The 24700-nt window shown below is 38.1% G+C and overlaps 1 protein-coding gene across 6 annotated transcripts in view; it reads right to left on the bottom strand.

Moving 5' to 3' along the window:
- The window catches only part of LOC149127296 (uncharacterized), a 264015-nt gene that overhangs the window by 176727 nt on the left and 62588 nt on the right, over nt 1-24700 (bottom strand). Inside the window, exon 3 of one of the 6 annotated variants that reach the window (XM_089329923.1) lies at nt 2091-2170. The exons of 4 other annotated variants lie outside the window; for them this stretch is intronic. The gene's annotated coding sequence lies outside the window, so the exon portion shown is untranslated. Of the gene's footprint in view, nt 1-2090; nt 2171-12065; nt 12352-24700 lie in introns of those variants that run through there. One more of the 6 variants, XM_089329924.1, reaches the window with a different exon arrangement.

Consider the following 24700-nt stretch of genomic DNA (forward strand, 5'->3'; position numbering starts at 1 on the left):
GGACTAGAACCCGGTGTGCTGGTGCCGCAAGGCAGAGGATTAGCCTAGTGAGCCGCGGCGCCGGCCAGCTGCCCTACTTTTGATCCAGCTCCCTGCTAATGTGCCTGGGAAAGCAGCAGAAGATGGCTCAGGTCCTTGGGCCCCTGTGCACACATGGAAACCTGGATGATACTCCTGGCTCCTGGTTTCGGCCTGGCCCACCCCTGGCTATTTGGAGAACAAACCAGTAGATGGAAGATCTCTCTCACTCTCTAAGTCTGCATCTCTCCCTCTCTCTATCTCTGTAACTCTGCCTTTAAAATAAATGAAATAAATCTCAAAAAAATTCATAATATCTATATGTAACCAGAGTTGAAATTAAAATTTCATTTCACTAGTTCCTTGTTTGTGACCCCATGAGAACCTCACCTGTTGTTTTTCTCCTGATCTACACCAAGTTTGAATACAAACAATTTGTACATTACACACCTTATTCCCAGAATCTTGAGTAGGCTTAAAAGTCAATCTTGTCATTTGATAAATTTCTGAACCAACTTTATTAGAGAGTTTGTGGAAATAGTACCTTGAAGGCAATTTCTCAAATAGCAGCCTCTTGATTTTATAAAGGATGAGAAATTAAATGTTCATATCAGGTAGATTTTTCCCTTAAGGAAATCTCTCTCAGAACCAGGAAAAGTTGTACCGGTTTTTATTTTCAAATTAAAAAAAATTATTTGCTTCTCTTTGCTACATCTTTCCACAAGCCATCTCAATTATCTGTGTAGTATTCTATAGCAATGATTTCTGCATATAGGTTTATAAGGCTCAACTTTTGTATAGTTTACTCTTTTGAAAACTATTCAGTACATTCTTTAGTCACTTTTCATATGCTAAATTAACATTCTTTTTTATTGTTTTACCCTCCAGTCAAGTTACTGTTTACATCTGTCTTTTGGAGTAATTTCTTACCAACAAATACCTCATCTTTGACCTAGAAAAACATCTGAGTTTGTGCAGTGGATTACCCATATAGCTGTCTATCTGGAATTAACTTTTTATTGCATTACATATATATTCTATAATGGCCCAAGTGCTTGGGCCCCTGCAACCAAGTGGGAGGCCTAGAGGAAGCTCCTGGCTCCTGGTTTCGGATCAGCATAGCTCTGGCCATTGCGGCCAATTGGAGAGTGAACCATCAGATGGAAGACCTCTCTCTCTCTCTGCCTCTCCTCTCTGTGTAACTCTGACTTTCAAATACATAAATAAATCTTTAAAAAAAATCAGTTAGAAACTGAAAGTACATATGGTATTGATTTAGAAGCATACTTTCTAAATTTAAAACAAATTGACAGAGGTAGAAATTATTGAGGCAAGTGTTTGGCACAGCAATCAAATTCTAAAGGACACTTGTATCCCTTATCAGAATGCCTTGTTCACATCTCAGCTCCTCTAATCTAATCTCCTGCTGATGCATAACCTGGGAGGTAGCCATGATGGCCCAAATATTTGGGCCCCTGACATCCAAGTATGAGACCCACATTGAGTTCTGGGCTCCAGGCTTTGGCCTGACACAACCTGATTGTTATGGGAATTTGGGAAGTAGAACAGTGAGTGGGGGATTTCTGTCTGTCCCTCTGCTGGTCAGATAAAATAAAAACAAATAACACTTCATAAAGACAAAAGTTATTATTAATTACATAAAATGAAGAAATCAGCTCCAGCATCATAATCATGTGTTGCCTGACCAGATGCTCAATCAGCAAATAAAAGAACAAAATTGAAATACTTCGTATGTGTGAAGTATTCTAAATCTGTAATCTAATCTTGTGACTAATAGGCAAGCATAATTCTCTGTATTATGCAAGCCTGTGGCTCAATGCCTGCAATACAGCTTTAGTACCTACCATATGGTAACATTATCCCTCTTGATTTATCTATATTTATCTATTTTTTATTTTTTATTTTTCTTGTACCTACTTTTCCCTTCTTTTGTTATAATCTATTGACTTTTTTCTTCTATTTGATTTTATAAACTTTCTCATCCTTTTTGGGATGAGGCAGAATATATAATCATGAATTAAATATCTAAAGAACAAATTATTGCTCACTTACCATTTTATAAAGTACCAAGGAAATTTCTTCACAACGGGTTTGCTCTTTGGGTACTGTATTTGTAATAGAAGGTTATGGACTAGAAAGACAAAAAGATATAGTTAAGGGACTGGCGCTGTGGCGTAGTGGGTGGGGCTGCCACCTGCAGTGCTGGTATCCCATTTGGCTGCTCCACTTCCAATCCAGCTGTCTGCTGTGGCCTAGGAAAGCAGTGGAAGATGGCCCAAGTGATTGGGCCCCTGAACCCGTGTCAGAGACCAGAAGAAGCTCCTGGCTTTGGATCAGCCCAGCTCCTCCAGTTGCAGCCATTTGGGGAGTGAACCAGTGAATGTAAGACCCTTCTCTTTCTCTCTCTGTCTCCCCACCCCCACCTCCCTCTCTCCCTTTCTCCATCTTTCTTTCTTTTCCTCGCTCTCTGCCTCTGTCTCTCTGTAACTCTGCTTTTCAAATAAATAAACAAATCTTTAAAAAAGAAAAGATACAGTTAAGAGATTAGACATAAGTCACTTAAACTTGCTGTATTTTTTATTCCTTTTCTATAAAACAGTGATAATAATAGCAGCTTCCCAGGAATGATGGGGATTAGGTGGCCTTGTGCATGAGAATGAGCCCACAGTTGGCATCTATAGTAGCTACTCTCTAAGTGTTAGTCACTATTTTGGTGACCCTGTGTAACTTCCTTCTCTGTGTTGTGTAAGTTTTGTTTCAGCTGCAAGTGCGAGTGGCGGTGTGATCACAACAACACATGCCTGCTTTACCTGTTACTTCCATGCTTGGGAATTCTTTCTAAAAAGTCCCTTCAGAATTCAATATAAAAGAAATTATGCAGTAAACTATTGAGTCTTCCATTCATGTAAATAATTCATCTACATTAAGGGAGCCACAGGGTTGTCTGTCATCCTAAAAATGCATGAAACTAAATTGACAGACAAAAAGTGATTTTTGGAAAGGAAAATAAAATTGGCCACTTGACAAATACTAGAAAGTCATAAAATCAGTCTATCTAAACACAGGAGAAATGTTAGTTGGTCTCTAGTGACTCCCTGTGGCATAGCAGTGAAGGAAGGCTGAGCAGCAGGCAGTGCATACACATTCTCCCTCTCTCTCTCTCTCTCTCTCTCTCTCTCAGAATGTCATTGCAAGGACCCAAGCCTTTGAAGTAGGCGAGAAAGTGGAAATGGGATTACATGTTTCAAAAAGTTAAGATAAAAGCTCTCCTCCTCCAAGGAAAAAGTCCCAATTTACTTTAATTACTGACACTTATTATCTCACCTTGCAAGGTCTAATTATGTAAAGCAAATGCATTGATGATTCTCTTCTAATAGTGCTATTTTGGAACAGGATGACCATTAAATAATTTATAATTCAAGATAGTTTAACAGGAAGACTCCTCTGACCCAACGCATATTCTGTGAGACAGGACACAAAGCCAACAAATGAAAGGGTAATGTTTTACAACTTCCAATCTTCTTGTCTGTTTAACTAAGCATATTTTATGCAATGAGATGAGGAAATTTGATTTTAATAGAACTTCTTCTGGGAAGATAATTGTATATGCTTAAAGAGACGTTTTCATAGTCTGCATTTAATACAGAATCCAACCTCAGTTACTAAATAGCCTTCTAATGTATCAAATTAATTTCAAGGTTTTGTTTTTGTTTGTTTATTTGGCTAAGGACAAAGATATCTGCATAATACAATGGTATTAAACAAGATTCAGAGAGAGACAGAGAGAGATGTATTGATTACTGTTGGTAGGCAAATGGAATCAATCTGCAGTGGATTTTGAAGTAATTTTCTATAGCATACACAATGTAGATTCTCTCCTTGCTTTTACCAGTTAAATCTCAGAAATTTCTAAATAAACTTGTCCATTTTTAGTGTCAGTGGGTTCTTTTGGGATGGCAAAAGAGAAACATAAGCTGGCAACAGACTTACCCTATTCCTAACAGTAACACAGACAAGTCTCAGTGTAACTATAACTGTTAAAGATGGGCTCTCATGCTGGCCTGGATTTTACTACAATTTGTACTTAAAAAGTACGTTGGCAAGTGACTTATTTTACACCCCACTCTGGTTTCCTGAGATATAAAATAAAGATGGGGATGTTATAGGAAGTCTCAGATTGCTGGCCTCAAGCTGATGGGTATTCAAAGGAATAATTTAAGAGAAGTTAATAAAGGATTATTTGTAGAGGTTCAGGTAGAAAATGAAAGCAGTAAGAGAGAATGAAACAAACAGGAATTGGCAACAATGGAAAGCTATTATCACCCTAGATCCCAAAGGGGAATATTGCATCTCTGCTCAGTTCTCATATTCCAGTCGCCTAAAAGTACTTCCTATGGACAAATCTAACCAGAAACCAAAGGGAAAGAAAGTATAGTAAATATATAAATATCAGATTTATATAGTTATTAAGTATAGTAAATATCAGATTCCCTGACAACAGAGCAAGGTGGAAAAGGTAAACAGTGGATTTGAAGAGGCAAAGAGAAAGTAACTAGGATACCTTATTTTTTTTCTCAGCTTTACTTTTTTTATTTAGTAAATATAAATTTCCAAAGTACAGTTTATGGATTACAGTGGCTTTCCCCCCCAAAACTTCCCTCCAACTCGCACCCCTCCCATCTCCTGCTCCCTCTCCCATTCCATTCACATCAAGATTCATTTTCAATTATCTTTATATACAGAAGATCTATTCAGTATATATTAAGTAAAGATTTCATCAGTTTGCTCCCACACAGAAACACAAAGTGTAAAATACTGTTTCAGTACTAGTTATAGCATTACTTCATATTGGACAACACATTAAGGACAGATCCCACCTGAGAAGTAAGTACACAGTGACTCCTGTTGTTGACTTAACAATTTTTTTCTTTTCTTTTCTTTTTTTTTGCTTCATCCAAGGTGTTTTTATTTTTTTTATTTTTTTTTAACTTTTATTTAATGAATATAAATTTCCAAAGTACGGCTTACGGATTACAATGGTTTCCCCCCCATAACGTCCCTCCCACCCACAACCATCCCCTTTCCCATTCCCTCTCCCCTTCCATTCACATGAGGATTCATGTTCGATTCTCTTTATATACAGAAGATCAGTTTAGCATACAAAAGTAAAGATTTCAACAGTTTGCTCCCACACAGAAACATAAAGTGAAAAATAATAGATGATTTTTTAAATGATGATGAAATCAGATCAGACCTATTGTCATGTTTAATCCCAGTGAGAGTCAAGTTGGGAATTGATAATTTCTTCTTTTTTTTTTTTTTACAGAAGATCAGTTTAGTATACATTAAGTAAAGATTTCAACAGTTTGCACCCCCATAGAAACACAAAGTGAAATATACTGTTTGAGTACTCGTTATAGCATTAAGCTTCAATGTACAGCACATTAAGGACAGAGATCCTACATGAGGAGTAAGTGCACAGTGACTCCTGTTGTTGACTTTACAAATTGACACTCCTGTTTATGGCATCAGTAATCTCCCAATGCACCAGTCATGAGTTTCCAAGGCTATGGAAGCCCCTTGAGTTCTCCGACTCTTATCTTGTTTAGACAAGGTCATATTCAAAGTGGAGGTTCTCTCCTCCCTTCAGAGAAAGGTACCTCCTTCTTTGAAGACCTATTCTTTCCACTGGGATCTCACTCACAGAGATCTTTCATTTAGGTTTTTTTTTTTTTTTTTTTTTTTTTTTTTTTTTTTTTTTTGCCAGAGTGTCTTGGCTTTCCATGCCTGAAATACTCTCATGGGCTTTTCAGCCAGATCCGAATGCCTTTAGGGCTGATTCTGAGGCCAGAGTGCTATTTAGGACATCTGCCATTCTATGAGTCTGCTGAGTATCTCACTTCCCATGTTGGATCACTCTCCCCTTTATTTATTCTATCGGTTAGGATTAGCAGGTACTAGACTTGTTTATGTGTTCCCTTTGACTCTTAGTCCTTTCATTAGGATCAATTGTGAACTGAAATTGATCACTTGGAATAGTGAGATGGCATTGGTACATGCCACCTTGATGGGATTAAATTAGAGTCCCCTGGTATGTTTCTAACTCTACCATTTGGGGCAAGTCAGCTTGAGCATGTCCCAAATTGTGCATCTCTTCCCTCTCTTATCCCCACTCTTATGTTTAACAGGGATCACATTTCAGTTAAATTTCAACACTTAAGAATAACTGTGTATAAATTACAGAATTAAACCAGTCATATTAAGTAGAACAGACAAAAAAAAAAAACTACTAAGAGGGATAATGTATTAAGTTGTTCATTAACAGTCACGGCTATGCTGATCAAGTCACCGTTTCTCATAGTGTCGATTTCACTTCAACAGGTTTCCTTTTTGGTGTTCAGTCAGTTGTCACCGATCAGGGCGAACATATGGTATTTGTCCCTTTGGGACTGGCTTATTTCACTCAGCATGATGTGTTCCAGATTCCTCCATTTTGTTGCAAATGACTGGATTTCGTTGTTTCTTACTGCGGTATAGTATTCTAAAGAGTACATATCCCATAATTTCTTTATCCAGTCTACTGTTGATGGGCATTTAGGTTGGTTCCAGGTCTTGGCTATTGTGAATTGTGCTGCAATAAACATTAGGGTGCAGACCGCTTTTTTGTTTGCCAATTTAAACTCCTTTGGGTAAATTCCAAGGAGTGGGATGGCTGGGTCGAACGGTAGGGTTATATTCAGGTTTCTGAGGAATCTCCAGACTGACTTCCATAGTGGCTTGACCAGTTTGCATTCCCACCAACAGTGGGTTAGTGTCCCTTTTTCCCCACATCCTCGCCAGCATCTGTTGTTGGTAGATTTCTGTATGTGAGCCATTCTAACCGGGGTGAGGTGAAACCTCACTGTGGTTTTGATTTGCATTTCCCTGATTGCTAATGACCTTGAACATTTTTTCATGTGCCTGTTGGCCATTTGGATTTCCTCTTTTGAAAAATGTCTATTGAGGTCCTTGACCCATCTCCTAATTGGGTTGTTGGTTTTGTTTTTGTGGAGTTTCTTGATCTCTTTGTAGATTCTGGTTATTAACCCTTTATCTGTTGCATAGTTTGCAAACATTTTTTCCCATTCTGTCGGTTGTCTCTTCACTCTCCTGACTGTTTCTTTTGCAGTACAGAAACTTCTCAATTTGATGCAATCCCAATAGTTGATTTTGGCTTTGACTGCCTGTGCCTCCCGGGACTTTTCCAGAAATTCTTTGCCTGTGCCAATATCTTGAAGGGTTTCTCCAATGTTCTCTAGTAACTTGATGGTGTCAGGTCGTAGATTTAGGTCTTTAATCCATGTTGAGTGGATTTTTGTGTAAGGTGTAAGGTAGGGGTCTTGCTTCATGCTTCTGCAAGTGGAAATCCAGTTTTCCCAGCACCATTTATTGAATAGACTGTCCTTGCTCCAGGAATTGGTTTTAGATCCTTGATCAAATATAAGTTGGCTGTAGATGTTTGGGTTGATTTCTGGTGTTTCAATTCTGTTCCATTGGTCTATCCATCTGTTTCTGTACCAATACCATGCTGTTTTGATAACAACTGCCCTTGTAGTATGTCCTGAAATCTGGTATTGTGATGCCTCTGGCTTTGTTTTTGTTGTACAAGATTGCTTCAGCTATTCGAGGTCTCTTGTGCCTCCATATGAATTTCAGCACCATTTTTTCCAGATCTGAGAAGAAGGTCTTCGGTATCTTGATTGGTATTGCATTGAATCTATAAATTGCTTTTGGGAGAATGGACATTTTGATGATATTGATTCTTCCAATCCATGAGCATGGAAGATTTTTCCATTTCTTGGTATCCTCTTCTATTTCTTTCTTTAAGGTTTTGTAATTTTCATCGTAGAGATCTTTAACGTCCTTGGTTAAGTTTATTCCAAGGTATTTGATTGTTTTTGTAGCTATTGTGAATGGGATTGATCTTAGAAGTTCTTCCTCAGCCGTGGCATTGCCTGTGTATACAAAGGCTGTTGATTTTTGTGCATTGATTTTATACCCTGGTACTTTGCCAAACTCTTCTATGAGTTCCAATAGTCTCTTAGTAGAGTTCTTTGGGTCCCCTTAATAAAGAATCATATCATCTGCAAAGAGGGATAGTTTGAGTTCTTCCTTCCCAATTTGTATCCCTTTAATTTCTTTTTCTTGCCTAATAGCTCTGGCTAGAACTTCCAGAACTATATTGAATAGCAGTGGTGAGAGTGGGCATCCCTGTCTGGTACCAGATCTCCGTGGAAATGCTTCCAACTTTTCCCCATTCAATAGGATGTTGGCTGTGGGTTTTTCATAGATTGCTTTGATTGTATTGAGGAATGTGACTTAACAATTTGACACTCTTGTTTATGGCGCCAGTAATCTCCCTAGGCTCTAGTCACGAGTTGCCAAGGCTATGGAAGCCTTTTGAGTTTGCCGACTTCGATCTTATTCCGACAGGGTCATAGTCAAAGTGGAAGTTCTCTCCTCCCTTCAGAGAAAGCTACCTCCTTCTTTGATGGCCCCGTTCTTTCCACTGGGATCTCACTCACGGAGATCTTTCATTTAGGTTTTGTGTTTGTGTTTGTGTTTTTTGTTGTTGTTGTGTGTGGTTTTTTTGTTTTTTGTTTTTTGTTTTTTTTTTTTTTTTGCCAGAGTGTCTTGGCTTTCCATGCCTAAAATACTCTCATGGGCTCTTCAGCCAGATCTGAATGCCTTAAGGGCTGATTCTGAGGCCAGAGTGCTATTTAGGACATCTGCCATTCTATGAGTCTGCTGTGTATCCTGCTTCCCATGATGGATCGTTCTCTCCTTTTTGATTCTATCAGTTAATATTAGCAGACACTAGTCTTGTTTGTGTGGTCCCTTTGACTCTTAGACCTATCAGTGTGATCAATTAACACACAATTATTCTTAGGTGTTTAAATTTTAACTAAAAAGTGATCCCTGTTAAATATAACAGTGGGAATAAGAGAAGGAGGAGATGTACAATTTGAGACATGCTCAATCAGACTTACCCCAAATGGTGGAGTTAGAAACGTGCCAGGGGATTCCAATACAATCCCATCAAGGTGGCATGTACCAATGCCATCTCACTAGCCCAAGTGATCAATTTCAGTTCACAATTGATCACACTAATAGGATACCTTATTAATAGAATACACTAAACAGTGTCTTCTTGATGATTTCACATCATGATCTTCATCAACCTGTATTATGCCTTAGTGTTCTTTACATAGAGACAGATTACTGAAGCTTCCCTATAACTTACCTTCTAATGCACAGCATGACAAAGGTCCCATAAACTGCAGCACGGCATCTGAACACATCTGCAGGACCTACTAAGAGATTATGAGAGGAGTTTGGCCAGCAGCAGCAATCACATGCCCCCCAACATAAATGAGTCTGTACTGAAGAATGAAGACAGGGTCTTCAAGGCCATGGAACTCTCTACTCCTTCACATCAAACCAAACCAGAAGATTGGGAAGAGAGTCACTTGAAGAACCTGGCACAGGCCTATGGGTTAGGGAAATCCACGGTCTTGTATTTCGACTCCTGAAAAAGCCTAAAAGTGCTTAAAAGGCTGTGCCTACAGGTCCCCCTGAGGCAAAAAAGGGAAGAGAAGGATGTTACTTGGGGAGGAAACTACTTGACAGGACTAGAAAGCAGAATTTTGTCTTGGGCCAGGCAGACCTGTGAAGAGAACCATCTTGAATGTCTTAAATCCCACTCATGAGGAGTGCCTGGAAGGGCTTTACAGAGCGCCTCTGTAGGGTAAACTTGGAAGTTCAGGACTTAAGAGCCCAAAAAGGTGATCCAGAAGAGGTGGGAGATCATAAACTTTAAATGTGCTTCCTCCACAGCCAGAAGGAAGCGATTCAATACCATTACCACACCACTCTAGCCCCTGAAAGCTGTGTTCCTTTTTCCTGAATTATCTTCCCATTACACTCCCCAGGCCTGACTCTCCAGGGGCAGAAAAAAATCAGTTGCAATGAAGATTAGGCAGCAGAAGAAAATAACAAAAACACTGAGCCCATTTCTCATAACAGCTGTTCAGATGTGAGATAGGCCATTTTAATTACTAAAATAAAATTTTTATTATGATTGAAAGTAACAGGATGCGTTTTCTTAATTGCCTAAGATTGTCTAGAAAATTTCTTGTAAATGATGGAGAATATTTTCCATGTGGGGAACTTGATAGAGAGATGCTAAAGGGAGTAGTAAAGGTGACCAAGGCTATCTCTCTGCTTCCTCCCCTGCAAGTCCAGCCTACTCAAAAATCCAGTTATTTTTGGAACAAAATTCCTTGTTACTGCCTTTTTCTGCATAAAAAGGTGATGATGGCTGTGTTATCTACATAACTGTCATTGTACTGCATCATGTCATTTCTGTAAAATTAATTACTACACCAAATATCAAAAGAACTTTTCCAAGTTATTTTTCTCACCTCTCAAAAAGTCATTTTCCTCTTCACTGAATTTCACTAGTCAGTTAAACTCTAAAATCTTTTATTTGTACATCACCTATGCAATGACCCCACTGTCATCACATTCTTGTCAATTTGTACCCATTCAGCTAGCTTGCTTTTACTAATGTTACTTGTGGAATGTGGAGGATTCTTTCTTCTCATATTTAGAATTTACTGTTGGGTGGAAAGAACGGGGCCATCAAAGAAGGAGGTAGCTTTCTCTGAAGGAGGAGAGAACTTCCACTTTGACTATGACCCTGTCGGAATAAGATCGAAGTCGGCAAACTCAAAAGGCTTCCATAGCCTTGGCAACTCGTGACTAGAGCCTAGGGAGATTACTGGCGCCATAAACAAGAGTGTCAAATTGTTAAGTCAACAACAGGAGTCACTGTGTACTTACTTCTCAGGTGGGATCTGTCCTTAATGTGTTGACCAATGTGAAGTAATGCTATAACTAGTACTGAAACAGTATTTTACACTTTGTGTTTCTGTGTGGGTGCAAACTGATGAAATCTTTACTTAATATATACTGAATAGATCTTCTGTATATAAAGATAATTGAAAATGAATCTTGATGTGAATGGAATGGGAGGGAGCAGGAGATGAGAGGGGTGTGAGTGGGAGGGAAATTATGGGGGGGAAGCCATTGTAATCCATAAACTGTACTTTGGAAATTTATATTTACTAAATTAAAAAAAATAAATAAAAAATTTTAAAAAAAGAATTTACTGTTGGATGGCCTGTGTGTGATTCATACTGAAGTGACATAACTATAAAATTTTCTTTCCCAGAAAAGAATTACAGCATAGCTGTAGGAATGACATCAGGCCACATTTTTTTCTAAAATTCTTTTAATGTTGATTTCAAACAAAATACAAAATATTAAGGGTGAGCTGTATTAGGTAGTGTGTATATAATATTTTATTTGTGTAACCTGAGTTTCTGCAGGCTTCACCAGATTTGCTGAAAGCAGCAAAAAGCCAAATTTCATTAATGTCTCCTTCCTACCTCGAACACCACTGAAGCAATTTCTTCAGGTTCCTACACAAGGTGTTCTCCTCACTCTGCCCCAGTAAGTGTATCTACATATATATATATATATCCATATACACACACACATATATATGTGTGTATATATACATATGTCTTTGTTATCTATAGCTCTACCTTTCAAACACAAAAACAAAAATACCTAAAAACAGCACAACTTTCTGTTTAGAAATTACTGTTTAAATGTGTGAGACAAGCTACTCTCCTCTTATTTTGAATTATAAAGGACACCTCCACATTGCTGATATTATGGTCAATATTTTAGTTAAAATGAAATCCATTTTTAAAGAATGATTTTGTGCTCGGCCCAAAGAGGGTGCATACAGGACTCTGCATAAAAATACACAATTTGCGCCCAGATAAGGAATCGAATGGAGGGTATTAGCAGCTATAATGCTAGCCAAGCAATTCATGAAGGGCTACATTTCCTCAGAGGATAGGAAGCACTTTTCTTCCCACAAAGGTCATGTCATCTTACAAAGCCACCAAGTCTTATGTTCAAGGGGCTGCATCCGCCCCAAAGAAGTATCTTTTATTGGTTTGCACAACAGTGCTAAAAGGGCTGCTACAGGCTGAGGCACGTGTATTCATTTAAAGGGGCTGGGGCAAGGAATAAAACCTAAGTGTCAGGTACCATGCTGTATTCAGAGCTATACTTCCCTCTGCCCCACCCACTGCTTCACCAAATGCCTTTGTTCACAACTTCAGTCTTCCCTCAGCATTCTTTCAAAAGGCTTGTGGGTGCTCATGCAAAGGAGTTTCTGGAAAGCTCTTCCACCTAATTTATCAGATATGATCAGACACAGATTAGTATCCTTTAGACTGAAACTGGAAACCTACAGTAATTAAATCCTACTGTACAGTATCTGAATGCTTAACACAATTTTCATGAATTCTTTCCTGTAATAATTTTTACATTTTGAATAGCAACTTGTTCAATAAACTAGAGTAAGTGATAAATATTGTCAGATATTAGCTATACTGCCAACGTGTGCATTTACCTTGAGCTGCATTGCCCTTCCCTTAAGATGCACCAGGTCTCAACAAAGGGGTGAGCAAGCGTCGAGAGAGCTTGTTCCTGCACAGGTCTTTATGCAATATTTGCTGACCTGAGAGACATTTTGATTTAGTCAAATAAGCACTAAATTCAAAATAAGCAGACTTGGATTATCATTCTATTATTTTCAGTGATTCTGGTCATGGTCAAATTTTCTAAAAAATTGTCACTATTTTTTTCACAAAATCGTGGCAAAAATCAATTCTTATTTCACATGACTGTTACAAATATTAAATGAAAATATTGAGAAATTATGAAAACAATAAGTAAATGTAAGTTATTACTGTCATCTACTATCCACAAGGACCTAGAAAATGTTTTATAACTCTTCATATAATGAAATTTACTGAAATAGGATGTTAAGAAATATACAAATAGAAACTATATATTCATTTCTGCACTATATTTTGGCATATTTCCAGGGAATACTTTTTTTTTGACAGGCAGAGTTAGTGAGAGAGGGAGACAGAGAGAAAGGTCTTCCTTTTCCGTTGGTTCACCCCAAAATGGCCACTATAGCCGGCGTGCTGCGCTGATCCGAAGCCAGGAGCCAGCTGCTTCCTCCTGGTCTCCCATGCGGGTGCAGGGCCCAAGCACTTGGGCCATCCTCCACTGCCTTCCTGGGCCACAGCAGAGAGCTGGACTGGAAGAGGGGCAACCGGGACAGAATCCGGTACCCCAACCGGGACTAGAACCCGGGGTGCCAGTGCCGGAGGCAGAGGATTAGCCAAGTGAGCCGCGGCGCTGGCCCCAGGGAATACTTTTACCAATAATTAAATTTCAAAGAATTATTATAATTTCATTAAAAATTGTTATAAAATTTTCAATTATAGGCAATAATTTATGTGTATAGCTCATCACCTTATTTCATCAAATGCATGGAAAAAATAAACTGCTGGAGCCCTAGGTCCATGTCTGTTCAATTGTGTGAATTTGAGCAAGGCTTGTCTCTTCAAATCCTCCCTTCCCTAAGACTGTGAGAGTGAAACAGAAGTATTCTCATATTGGGACACAGTCTTGCCAGCAGCCAGAGCAACACATTTCCTTAAGAAAGCCTGGGTCCTTGGATCTGCTATCAACATCTTTCCCCATGTCTTGTGTAGTTGGTTAGTGAAACTAAATAGACATAAATCATTCGAGAAGGGAGATGCTTTGGTAGTTGGAAGAGAGCTGAGCAGGGCAGGTAGGTCTGAGAAACAAATAAGCTGACTGAAGTCAAATATACAATAGAAATGATAACAAATGGGACAGTATTGTGGCAAAATGGATTAAGCCACTGCCTGCACAATATTGGCATCCCATATCAAAGCACTGATTTGAGTACTAGCTGCTCCACTTCTGATTCAGCTTCCTGCTAATGTGCCTGGAAAGGCAGTAGATGATGGTTGGAGTACTTAGGCCCCTTCCACTGATATCTTGATGGAGTTCCTAGTTCCTGGCTTTGACTTGGCCCAGACCTGGCTGTTGCAGACATTTAGGAAGTAAACAAGCAGATAGAAGAAATCTCTTGCCCCCAACCCTCTCAGTTTCTGTACCTTTTAAATAAATAAATCAGAAGAAAAAGAAAGAAGGGAGGGAGGGAGGGAATCACCAAATGGTAACAAAGAAGTAAAAAAAGAGAGGGCCTCAAAAGAATAACAGTCAGATTAAGTGGCAGAATACTCTGTTTACTTCCATGTGTTTTCAATCTTTGTCTTCTTTATCTACTTACAGGTGAAATTAATCTCTCTTGCTTTTGTGTGTAAATTATCGTATTTTTATGCATTAGTTCTGAACTTCTGAATGAAGAATCGATGCAAAAATGCAAATAGTGGACTACATCATCATCAGTGTCTTCTGAGAAGTCTTAACAACCAGTGTCTTCTGAGAAGTATTAACAATTTTTCTACACAGACACATATTGTTTATGGAAGCCATTTCTAAAGAAAAATATGTCAAGAATATAAAAAGTAGATAAAGATAACGATGAGCTGAGACAATTAGCAAATATTAAAAGTAATTTATTGGGGGCTGGTGCTGTGGCACAGTAGGTTAATCCTTCACCTGCGGCGCCAGCATCCCATATGGGCAACAGTTCTAGTCCTGGCAGCTCCTCTTTCAATACAGCTCTCTGCTATGGCCTAGGAAAGCAGTAGAAGATGGCACAAGGGCTTAGGCTCCTGCATCCACATGGAAGACCCAGAAGAAAGTCCTGGCTTCTGGCTTCAGATCAGCTCAGCTTCAGCCATTGCAGCCATTTGGGAAGTGCACCAGTGGATGGAAGACCTTTTTCTCTGTCTCTCCCTCTCATTATCTGTAACGCTACTTCTCAAATAAATAAATCTTTTTTTTTTTTTTAAAAAAAAGCAATTTATTGGTCGGTTAAAAGTAGGAAAGTCAAGTGAAGTTAGACAATTGTTTGTGTCAAACAAGGCATGAAAATAGGAGAGGCTCCTTTAAAATTACATTTTCACACCATTCTTCCCCAACAACTCCATTTTGTGGTTTTAAATTACGCAGCTCTTGATTCATGTGATTTCTTACATTTAGTGGAAGCTGGATATTTCTTGGGACTTTCTGAAACACTTTATTTTTCAGATTCACAAAACTTGCAAATAAGAGTGCAGGGAAAGTCCATGAATCTTTCATGTTCTTCTTGCTGCCCCTTTCTAGTCACACCCACCTTTCTCCCCAAATCCCTAACCCTAATTTGTTCTACAGTTCTATAATTTTGTTACTGCAAAGAATGTCATAAAAATAAAATCATAAGATTCTTTTTTCCCACTCAAAATAGTTGTTGCGTGTATCAAACTAGATTGTTAAAATCAAAATAAAGTTACCACTCTTCAGATGTCTCATTTGAAAGTTGATCAATGTAATTCTAAATATTCATCTTGATTTGAACAGAAAGAAAAAATGATTCATTTCTTTTTTATTGAAGAGGAATTTTGTTTTTTCTTTTTAAGTTTATTTTTTATAATTTTTATTTAGATAAGCTGAACAAATATCATGCATTTCAGATACAGATTTAGAAATATAGTGGTACTTCCCACTCTATGCTCCCTCCCACCCATGATCTCACCTTCCTTCTTCTTTCCTTTCTTATTCTTTTAATTTTTACAATGACATACTTTCAGTTTATTTTATAATCATAAGCTTAATCCCCCACTAAGTAAAGAATTCAACAAATAGTAAGAAGGAAAAAAAAAAGACACTGTTCCTGCAAAGTAGAGACAAGGGCTACAAGTAATCAAATCTCAAAATGTCAATTTTGTTCATATACATTATATTTTTGTACTCTATTAGTACAATATGATATTTGTCTCTGAGACTGGCTTATTTCACCAAGCCTAATGGTTTCTAGTTGCATGCATTTTGTTGTAAAAGACAGGATTTTATAATTTTTTATGGCTGAGTAGTATTCCTACTCACATTTTCTTTATCCAATCATTTGTTAATTGACAACTGGGTTGATTCCATATCTTAGCTATTGTGAATTGAGCTGCAATAGTACAGATAACAATTTTATATGCTGATTCCATTTCCTTTGGGTAAATTCCCAGGAATGGGATGGCTGGGTCATACGGTAAGATCTGTCAGATTTCTGAGCAACCTCAATACTGTCTTCCACAATGGCTGTACTAGTTTATATTCCCACTAACAGTGGATTAGGGTAACTTTTCCTCTACATCCTATCCAGAATTTTTTTAGAACAGACATTCTAATTCTGGGTTGAGATGAAACCTCATTATGGTTTTGATTTGCATTTCCCTGATGCTTAGTGATCCTGAGCATTTTTTCATGTGTCTGTTGGCCATTTGAAATTCATCCTTTGAAAACTGCCTGTTAAAGTCCTTTTTCATTTTCTTAACTGGATTGTTTGTTTTGCTGTTGTTGAGTTTCTTGAGCTCTTTATAGATTCTGGAAATTAATCCTTATTAGTTGCATAGATTAAAAATATTTTCTCCCATTCTATTGGTTGTCTCTGCACTTTGCTGAGTGTTTCATTTGCAGCGAAGAAGTTTCTTAGTTTGATGTTATCTCATTTGTCAATTTTGGCTTTGATTCCCAGTGCTTCTGGAGTCTTTTTCAAGAAGTTTTTGCCTACGCAAAGTTTTCACAGTGCTGTCCTCTAGTAATTTGATGGTATCAGGTTATAGATTTAGATCCTTGATCCATTTCAAGTTGATTTTTGTATAAAGTGTAAGGTAAAGGTCTTGTTTCATGATTCTAAGTGTGGAGATAAAATTTTCCCAACACTATCTATTGCAGAGACTGAATGTACATACTATTCAAAGCAATTTAGAGATTCAATATGATCTCAATCAAAATACAAATTACATTCTTCTCAGATGTACAAGAAATGATACTAGAATTCATACAGAAACACAAGAGATCCCTAATATCAAAGCAATCTTATACAATGAAAACAAAGATGGAGGCATCACAATACCAGATTTCAAGACATACTGCAGGGCAGTTATAATCAAAGCAGTCTGGTACAGGTGCAAACATAGACATGTAGACTAATGGAACAGGAAGAAACCCAGAAATCAATCCATGAATACAGAACCACCTTATCTTTGGTAAGGGAGCTAAAATCAATTCTTGGATAAAGGACAGTCACTCCTCCAACAAAATGATTTATTTTAAGTGAGGCAACTATGTTCAGGAGGATATTCTACTCTTATCTTAAGTAACACTGTTCTTTTAATCAGATAATTATGTTCAGAACATTTGACTAGCTACAAAAAAAATTTGTTCTTACATTGGTCTTCTAGATTAATTGGACCACTATGCTTTAGATTAACTTCATTAGAGCATTCTGCTAAAAATTTCTATTACCAAAAATCTATGCTTCATAAGGAAAATGTAGATTACTTTATAAAAATTTTATCTACAGTTAATGTAGCAGTGATGGGCAGCAATGTTCTTAAATTAGTTTGGGGCAGAATAGACAATTATTAATCTCTTAAAGGAAAATGCTTTGAACCATTAACAAAAAAGAAAAAAATGGACTGTCCTCAATCTCTTTGAAGTACCCTTTATATTCATGCTCTAACTGAAATTTGGCTTATTCCTGGCAACTCTATTTTCCCTGCAAGTGATGTCTATTTTCTTTCCACATCTCATACATACAAGATTTGGAGATGAGGTGTGTCACGTCCAGAACATTCTTTTTCTCTCCACTCTAGAGCACCCCAACATTGACGTCCCTGCTATCAATCAGTATCACGTACTTGCTATAGTCAACAATAGAAAATATGGTTACTCACAATCAGATCATGGAGGATACAAATATTCTTGTAGTTCAGGGAAGAGAAATGTCTGACTTTCTGGCTGCATCCAAAAATCATATAATCTGGCCTTGACAAGACAACCACAGGCAGGACTCAAACTTCATTAAAGCAGGATAAATTTTAAGTTGATGATTTTGTATAGCCCACAAATGATGTTATAAATGTCCAAATGGCCCTTGGCAGAAAAAAGTTTCCCCACCCCTAATGTAGATAGTCTTTCCAACATTCTGGCCTCACTGTAACGTAATGTCTTCTACTCCAATGATCTTGTCCTCTCACTCTACCTCAACCACCTACTCCATTCTCATCTCCTTAAATGTTATTACCAAAATTGACACACTCTCGAAACTTTCAATTTCAAGTGTCACAGCACTACCTCACTTCCTACCTTGCTAGCAAAACCACTGATTTTATTGCCATTAGATTATCCACTTTCAACCTTCATATCCTCGCACTACTTTTTATGTAGCTTAGTTTCCATGATCATACTCATAATCACAGTATTGCATACCTTTTTAATTCTCATGCTGCTTTCATCCCATGCAGCACTGACACATGGCCAAACCTCAATCTTTCAGATTTTTGTTGTGACACATAGATGACAAAACAACCTTTCTGACTGGTCTCAACAGAAATTCATCAGAGGCCTTAGTAATTGTATTATTATATTTCCCTTGGACATTTACTTTCACATTTGGGGGAGGGGTAACTATTTCACACTATAGCTTCTCTTTTCTTTCTTTTCAAATTTTATTTAATGTATATAAAATCCATGTAATTCATGTATACAGATTTAGGAACATGGTGATATTTCGTACCCTACCCTCTCTCCTACCCATGTTCCCACATTTATTCCTCCTCATTCTCCTATTCTCACTCTTAATTTTTATAAAGTCCTATTTTCAGTTAATTTCATATGCATAAGATTAAACCTACATTAAGTAAAAAGTTCAAAAAAATACTATGAAGAAAAAAACATTGCTCCTCAACAGTAGAAACAAGGGCTATAAATGATCATGGGATCTCAAAATGTCAATTTAACTCTGATATATTACATTTTAGGTACTCTATTAGTTACCCCAGGTCAGAGAAAATATTCAGCATCTGTCTTTTGGGGACTGGCTTATTTCATTAAGTGTAATGGTTTTCAGTAGCATCTATTTTATTGCAAAAGGCAAGATTTCATTTACCACTGAGTAGTATTCCATAGTGTATAAATGCAATAATTTCTTTTTTTTTTTTTTGACAGGCAGAGTCAGAGAGAGAGAGAGACAGAGAGAAAGGCCCTCCTTCCATTAGTTCACCCCCCAAATGGCTGCCACGGCCGGCGCGTGGCGGCCAGCACACTGTGCTGATCAGAAGCCAGGAGCCAGCTGCTTCCTCTTGGTCTCCCATGTGGGTGCAGGGCCCAAGCACCTGGGCCATCCTCCACTGCACTCCCTGGCCACAGCAGAGAGCTGGACTGGAAGAGGGGCAACCGGGACAGAATCTGGTGCCCCGACCGGGACTAGAACCTGGTGTGCCGGCGCCGCAGGTGGAGGATTAGCCTACTGAGCCAGGGCGCCAGCCACATGCAATAATTTCTTTATCCAGTCATCAGCTGATAGACATCAGGCTGATTCCATACCTTAGCTGTTGCGAATTGAGCTGCAATAAACATAGGGGTACAGATAACTCTTTCATATGCTGCTATCATTTTGTTTGGCTTCATTCCCAGGAGTGAGATTGCTGGGTCATAGATCTAATTTCAGCTTTTTGCGTTATCTCCATACTATCCTCCACAATGGCCACACTAGTTTACATTTCCATCAACAGATTAGGGTACCTTTTTCCTCACATGGACACCAGAATTTATTATGTGTTCATTTCTATATGAGAGCCATTCTAACTGGGGTGAGACAAAACCTCATTGTTGTTTTCATTTGCATTTTTCATTTGTCTATTCACCACCTGAATTTCCTCTTTTGAAAAATGACTGTTCAAGTTGCTGACTGGTCTCAACAGAAATTCATCAGAGGCCTTAGTAATTGTATTATATTATATATATAGTTATATTATATTATATATAGTTATATTATATTAATTTACATATATTATATATATTTCTTTTTAAATTTTTATTCATTTTATTTGTTGTGCATTGTTATATAACATAAAGTAATGGCTATATAATATAAAGTATATATTTACAAGGACAAGGACATTCATAAAGGATTTCAGATATCACTTTCAAGGGAAATGATAAATATAAAATAAGAAAGGAAGGAGGAGAGGGGTTGGAGCATGGATGGGGAGGGAGGACAGGGTGGAAAGCATTAGCATGCTCACAAATTTGTATACAGGAAATACACAAAACCTGTTTACCTTATATAAATAAAAATTATTTTAAAAACTTTCTAAAGTTAAATAAAATGATAATTGGCAAAAAAGAAAGTGATTTGTTTTCAGGTGGAAAAAAAATGTGGACTGTAAGAAATCACTATTGGAATTCTACCAAATTAAAATTATTAGGGAATCCTTCCTGTATGTATGTTGCTCTTATATCCATTGTATTTGTGTTTTGTGTCATTTATTTCAAGAAAAAGATAATGTGAGACAGATGCATCTCCTTTGATCTGCCTTCTCCTAAGAATGTCATCTCTCACTCTTTGTCTATTTCTTCAATAGACTGTTTTGTTGTTTGTTTTGTTGTTGAGTTTCTTGAGCTCTTTATAGATTCTGGATATTAATCCTTTATCTGTTGCATAGTTTGTAAATATTTTCTCCCATTCTGCTGGTCACCTCTTCCCTTTGCTGAGTGTTTCTGTTGCAGTGCAGAAGCTTCTCAGTTTGATGCAATCCCATTTGTCAATTTTGGCTTCGATTACCTGTGCTTCTGGGGTCTTTCCCAAGAAATCTTTACCTATGCCAATGTCTTGCAGAGTTTCCACAATGCAGTCCTTTAGTAATTTGATGGTATTGGATCATAGGTCCTTGGTCCATTCTGATTGAATTTTTGTGTAAGGTGTAAGGTAAATGTCTTGTTTCGCACTGTTGCATGCAGAGATCCAGTTTTCCCAGCACCATTTGTTCAGGAGACTGTCCTTGTTGTAGGGATTGACTTTAGCTCCTTTGTTAAAGATAAGTTGATTGTAGGGGCTGGCACTGTGGTGCAGCAGGCTAACGCCTTGGCCTGGGGCACTGGCATCCCATATGGGCGCCGGTTCTAGTCTGGGCTGCTCTTCTTCCCATCAAGCTCTCTGCTGTGGCCTGGGAAAGCAGTGGAAGATGACACAAGTCCTTGGGCCCCTGCACCTGAGTAGGAGACTCCAAAAAGCTCCTGGTTCCTGGCTTCAGATCAGCGCAGCTCCAGCAATTGCGGTCAGTTGGGGAGTGAACCATCAGATGGAAGATCTCTCTCTATTCCTCTCCTCTCTCTGTGTAACTCTGACTTTCAAATAAATAAATATTTTTTTAAAAAAAAGATAAGTTGATTGTAGATGCATGGATTGATTTCTGGAGTTTCTATTTTGTTCCAATGATCTACCTATTTCTTTGCCAGTACAAGGCTGTTTTGATTATAACTGTCCTCTAGTATTTCTTGAAATCTGATATTGTGATGCCTCCAGCTTTGCTTTTGTTGTATAAGATTACTTTACCTATTTGGGGTCTCTTGTGTTTCCATATGAATTTTAGTATCATTTTTTCTAGATCTGAGAAGAATGTGAATGGCATTTTGATAGGGATCACATGGAATCTATAAATCACTTTGAGTAGTATGGACATTTTGATAATATTGATTCTTTCAATCCATGATCATGAAAGATTTTTTCATTTTTTGTGTCTTCCTCTATTTCTTTAATGTTTTATAATTTTCTTTTTTTTTTTTTTTTTTTTTTTTTGACAGGCAGAGGGGACAGTGAGAGAGAGAGACAGAGAGAAAGGTCTTCCTTTGCCGTTGGTTCACTCTCCAATGGCCGCCATGGCCGGAGCGCTGCAGCCGGCGCACCGCACTGATCCGAAGGCAGGAGCCAGGTGCTTCTCCTGGTTTCCCATGGGGTGCAGGCCCCAAGCACTTGGGCCATCCTCCACTGTACTCCCGGGCCACAACAGAGAGCTGGCCTGGAAGAGGGGCAACTGGGACAGAATCCGGTGCCCCGACTGGGACTAGAACCCAGTGTGCCGGTGCCGCAAGGCAGAGGATGAGCCTAGTGAGCTGCGGCGCTGGCCCAATGTTTTGTAATTTTCATAGTAGATATCTTTGACTTCCTTGGTTAATGTTATTCCAAAGTATTTAATTTTTTTGTAGCTATTGTGAGAGCGATTAACTTTAGAGGTTATTTCTCAGCCAAATAATTGTCTGTGTATACAAAGGCTATTTATTTTTGTGTGTTACTTTTATATCCTGGGGCCAGTGGCACAGTAGAGTAATCCTCTTCCTGCAGCTCCAGCATCCCACATGGGTGCCAGTTCCAGTCCCGGCTGCTCCACTTCCAACCCAGTTCTCTGCTATGGCCTGGGAAAGCAGTAGAAGATGGTCCAAGTGTTTGGGCCCCGGCACCTGAGTGGGAGACCCAGAGGAGGCTCCTGGCTCCTGGCTTTGGATTGGCCCAGCTCCAGTTGTTGCAGCCATTTGAGGAGTGAACCAGTGGATAGAAGACCTTTCTCTCTCACTGTAACTCTATCTGTCAAATAAATAAATAAATAATCTTTTAAAAATTTTATATCCTGCAACTTTTCCAAACTGTTATGAGTTCCAGTTGTCTCTCATTGAATCTTTTGGTTCCCATAGCTATATATAGGATCATGTCATCTGCAAACAGGGATAGTTTGATTTTCTCATTTCCAATTTGTATCCTTTTTATTTCTTTTTCTTGCCTAATGAACCTGACTAAAATTCCAGGGTTATATTGAACAGCAGTAGTCAGAATGGGCATCCTTATCTGATTCTGGATCTTGGTGGGAATGCTTCCAATTTTTCCCATTCAATGTGATGCTGGCTGTGGGTTTGTCATAAATCATTTTGATTGTGTTGAGGAATGCTTCTTCTATACCAAATTTGCTTAAGCTTTTCATCTTGAAAGGATGTTGCATTTTATCAAAATGCTCTCTCTGCATCTATTGAGATAATCATATGACTTTTGTTCTTCAGTTTATTAATGTGATGTATCAAATTGATTGATTTGTGAATGTCTTACCATCCCTGCATACTAGGGATAAACTCCCCTTGGCCCAGGTGAATGATCTTTCTGATGTGTTGGATTTGAATAGCTAGTATTTTGTTGAGGATGTTTGTATCTATGCTGATCAGGGACATTGGTCTATAGTTCTCTTTCTCTTATTTCTTTTTCTGGTTTAGGAATTAGAGTGGCACTGGCTTCATTGAAGAAGTTTAGAAGGATTAGCTCCCTTTCAATTGTTTTTAATAGTTTGAGAAGAACTGGAATTAGTTCTTCATTAAATGTCTGGTAGAATTCAGCAGTGGAGCCACATAGTCCTGGGCTTTTCTCTGTTGGGAAGGTCTTTTTTACTGATTCAATATCCATCTTGATTATTGTGTCCACATATACAAGGCACATAGAACTCCTTATAGACATGGCCAGAAAAGGTCTTAACCATGACATATTGTAGTCAAACTTTCAACAGTAAAACATAAAGAAAAGATTCTAAAATATGACCAAGAGAAATAACAGATTACTTTCAGAGGATCTCCAATTAGACTCACAGCTGTCTTCTCATCAGAAACTCTACAGGCTAGGAGGGAATTGAGAGACATATTCCAAAAATGAAGATTTGAGCACAGGAGAGGGAGGAGGATGAAGGGTTGGAGTGTGGGTGGGCAGGAAGGTTGGGTGGGAAGTATAACTATGTTCCTAAATCTGTATATATGAAATATATGAAACTTGTATACCTCAAATAAAATTTTAAAAAACCCTGTCAACACAGAATAGTGCACACTGCAAAGCTCTCATTTATGAATGAAGGTGAAAGACATTCCATAACAAACAGAAATTTAAAGAATTTGTCACCACTCATCTAGCCTTACAAAAGATCTTCATGGTTGTGGTATACATAGAAAGATAGTTGTCATTATGAAAGAATGTGAAGGCAGAAAATCTCCTAGTAAAAGCATAAAATAAATCCAAAGTAAACAACCAGAATATTTATGAAAAAATGGCAGGACTAAGTCATTACTTATCAGTAGTCACCTTGAATGTAAATAGTCTAAACTGCAATTAAAAGATATAGGCTGGCTGAATGGATTAAAAAACAAGTCCCAACCATTTGCTGCCTACAAGAAACACACTTATCCAACAAAGATACACAGAGACTGAAAGTGAGAGGATGGACAGAGATATTCCATGCTAATAGAAAGCAGAAACGAGCAGGTATAGCCATCCAAATAACAAACAAAATAGAGTTTAACCCAAAAATTGTTAAAAGAGTAAAGGCATTATGCAACTTCTCCTTTCAAACCTACAACACTTTATATCTCATTGTACTCTCAGAGGATTACTTGTTTCCTAGTTTATGGAAAGAATGGAAAAAAACTGGAAGAAAGTTTCCATGAGATCTCCCTACCTCCTTACACACCAAAATGTTTCCCTACCCATACACCCTGCCTTTTCTCTAGTTACTGTAGAAAAGCTGGCTAGACTACCCTACATTCACCTGTTGCATGGATTCCATCTCCCATTCCTTCTCAAGGAGAAATTCCTGCCCCCGCCCAAGGAATTACTAACTCTCTCTCCCTGCTCAATTGTTTCCTATAAAATACACAATTTTATTTTAAAAAAAAACTTCTTGACTTC

The sequence above is a fragment of the Oryctolagus cuniculus genome, chromosome 3 (assembly GCF_051225735.1).
Source record: "Oryctolagus cuniculus isolate XC-2025 breed Fujian yellow rabbit chromosome 3, ASM5122573v1, whole genome shotgun sequence".
NCBI classification, from domain to species: Eukaryota; Metazoa; Chordata; class Mammalia; order Lagomorpha; family Leporidae; genus Oryctolagus; species Oryctolagus cuniculus.